At 34.5% G+C, this 3,335-nt stretch overlaps 1 pseudogene; it reads left to right on the top strand.

Moving 5' to 3' along the window:
- Positions 1 to 1,703: 1,703 nt before the first annotated feature.
- On the top strand, positions 1,704 to 2,799 carry LOC104997877 (annotated as a pseudogene).
- The last annotated feature ends 536 nt before the right edge of the window (positions 2,800 to 3,335 follow it).

The following is a 3,335-nucleotide window of genomic DNA, read 5'->3' on the forward strand; positions in this document are numbered from 1 at the left end:
TAATGTGTACACACTACCATATATAACAATCAACAAGGACCTACTCTATAGCACAGAAACTCTACTCACTATTCTGTAATAATCTATATGGGAAAAGAATATGAAAAAGAATGGATATATGTATGGATATACATATAAATAGATAGATAACTGAATCACTTTGCTGGACACCCGAAACTAACATAACATTGTAAAACTAAACCCCAATATAAAATAAAAATTAAAAAAAATATATCAGTCTAAATGCTAGTATTGGGGACTTCCCTGGTGGTCCAGTAATTAACAATCTGCCTTGCAATGCCAGGGACTCCGGTTCGACCCCTGGTCAGGGAACTAAGATCCCACATACCTTGGGTAATTAAGCCCGAGCTCCGCAGCTACTGAGCCCTCACACTCCAGAGCCCACGTGCCACAACTAGAGAGTCTTTGCACCACAACGAAAGATCCCGTATGAGGCAACTAAGACCTGAGGCAGCCAAAGAAATAAATATTTTTTAAAAAGTCAGCCCACAGAATGGGAATAAATACTTGCAAAGCATATATCTGATAAGGAATTAATATCCAGAACACATGTGAATTCCCCAAATTTCTACTTCTGACTTTAATTCATTTGATTGTGGTCAGAAAACTTACTTAGCATGTTGCAATCCTTACAAACATTTTGAGGCTTGCTTTATGGCCTAAAATGTGGTATATCTTAAAGGATGTTTCTTGTGCACTTGAGAAGAATGTGTATTCTATTATTTTTTCATGGAGTGTTCTATGGATTTTGAGGTTTAAAGTGGGTTTGAAGTTTTAGTTCTTCTATTACCTTGTGGAACATATGTGTAGTTGTTCTATCCATTATTGGAAGTGGGGTATTGTCATCTCAATCAGCTATTATTATTGAGTTTCTATTTGTCCCTTCAATTTTATCAGTTTCGCGTCATGTATTTTGGGGCTCTGTTCTTAGATGGATATCCTAATGGATTAACCTTTCAATCCTTATAATATGTCCCATAAAAAAAAGTCCCTTTTTAACTCTAGTAACAATTTTTTTAAGTCTATTGTGTCCAGCTTTCTTATGATTGCTGTTTGCACACATATCTTTTTTCACTCTTTTATTTTCATTATTTGTATCTCTAAATCTGAAGTGTGTCTCCTGTGGTCACCATGTAATTGGATCTTTTTTTTAAAAAAAATCTAATCTGTCAATCTCTACCTTTTGATTGGATTGTTTAATCCATTCACATTTAATATTACTATTGGTATGCTTGGATTTATGTTTGCTTTTTAATTTTTGTTTTCTGTATGTTCCATCTCTTTTTTCACACTATTCCTCTTTTATTGCTTCTTTTTGCATTAAATGAATATTTTCTTATGTAAAATTTTAATTCCATTAAGTTTTTCACTGTGTTTTTGTTATGTTCCTTGTAGATGCACTAGAACTTAACATATACATCTTAACTAATTAGAATATTTTAAATTTATTCTAATTTAATTCCAGTAAGATGTAGAAATATATAGCTATTTCTTTTTCCTCCATTTCATGCTGATAAGTTGGTGCAAAAGTAATTGCAGTTCTTGCACTGTTGAACTTTGCCCTTTGACATTGGAATACATTCTTAAATAAATGTGGTTATGTTATACATCATTTTAATGTGCATCTCTCTTTTTTGCCAATGATTTATTACTTGCTGTTTATTTTATATTTATTTTAAACCATGGAAATTATATTAGACAAAAAGAAAATTCAAGGCATTTTCTTATTTGAATTCAAAATGGGTCATAAAGCAGTAGAGGCAACTTGCAACTTCAATAACGCATTTGGCCCAAGAACTGCTAACAAATGTACAGTGCAGAGCCTTGAAGAGGAGGAGCAGAGTGGCTGGCCATCAGAAGTTGACAATGACCAATTGAGAGCCATCACTGAAGCTGATTCTCTTGAAACTACACCAGAAGTTGCCAAAGAACTCAAAGTTGACCATTCAATGGGTTGTTTGGCAGTTGAAGCAAATTAGAAAGGTGAGAAAGCTTGATAAATAGGTACCTCGTGGCTGAGCACAAATTAAAAACATTGTCATTTTGAGGTGTCATCTTCTGTTATTCTACACAACCACAACAAACCATTTCTCAATCAGATTGTGACATGCAACAAAAAGTGAATTTTATACGACAACCAGCAATGACCAGCTAAGTGGCTGGACTGAGAAGAAACTCCAAAGCATTTCCCAAAGCCAAACTTGCACTAAAAAAAGGGCATGGTCACTGTTTGGTGGTCTGCTGCTGGTCTGATCCACTACAGCTTTCTGAATCCCAATGAAACCATTACATCTGAGAAGTATGCTCAACAAATCAATGAGATACTGAAAACTGCAACACCTGCAGCTGGCATTGGTCAACAGAAAGGGCCAAATTCTTCTCCACAACAAATCTGACCTCACATCACAACAATCAACACTTCAGAAGTTGAACCAATAGCACTACGAAGTTTTGCCTCATCTGCCATACTCACCTGCCCTCTCGCCAACCAACCACTACTTCTTCAAGCATATTGACAACTTTTTGCAAGGAAAACGCTTCCACAACCCCTGGGATGAAGAAAATGCATGGATTTTTATGCCACAAGAGTAAACAAACTTATTTCTCATTGGCAAAAATGTGTTGATTGTAATGATTCCTATTTTGAGTAATAAAGATGTGTTATAATGAGCCTAGTTATAGTGATTTAAAATTCATGGTCCAAAACTGCAATTATGTTTGCACCAACCTACTATTATTGTTAAACATGTTACATCTATATACATTACAAAAATACAGTTATAATTGTTACTTTATATAATTCTATGCCTTATAAAGAAACTGAGGAAAGTACATATAAAGTTTGCTATACTAGCCTCCTTATTTACCATTTCTAGTTCTCTTCCTTTGCTTCTGTGGAGTTGAGTTATCATCTGGTGTCATGTCCTTAATCCAAGGCAGCTTTGCTCCCATTATATCTTCTGTGCTGTTGTCAAATATTTTACATTTTTATATGTTATAGGCCCAATAATACAATTTACATATATATATAATATGTATATATACACACACACACACAAACACACACAATTGCTTTTAAAATTAGTTAAGAGGAGCAAGGAAAACATAAGCATTTATGCTGTCTTTCATCATTATTTGACATATACTGGGGCTATTTATCTTTCCATGTGGACTTCAGTTACATTCTGAGATCGTTTGCTCTTAGCCTAAAGCACTTCTTTCCATACTTCTTAGCAAGTGGCTTTTTGAGCAGCAATTCTCTCAGTTTTTGTTTACCTGAAAACCTCTACATTATGTCTTCGCTTTTGAAAGAT

The sequence above is a fragment of the Bison bison genome, unplaced genomic scaffold, assembly GCF_000754665.1.
Source record: "Bison bison bison isolate TAMUID 2011002044 unplaced genomic scaffold, Bison_UMD1.0 scf7180017864317, whole genome shotgun sequence".
In the NCBI taxonomy this organism is placed as follows: domain Eukaryota; kingdom Metazoa; phylum Chordata; class Mammalia; order Artiodactyla; family Bovidae; genus Bison; species Bison bison.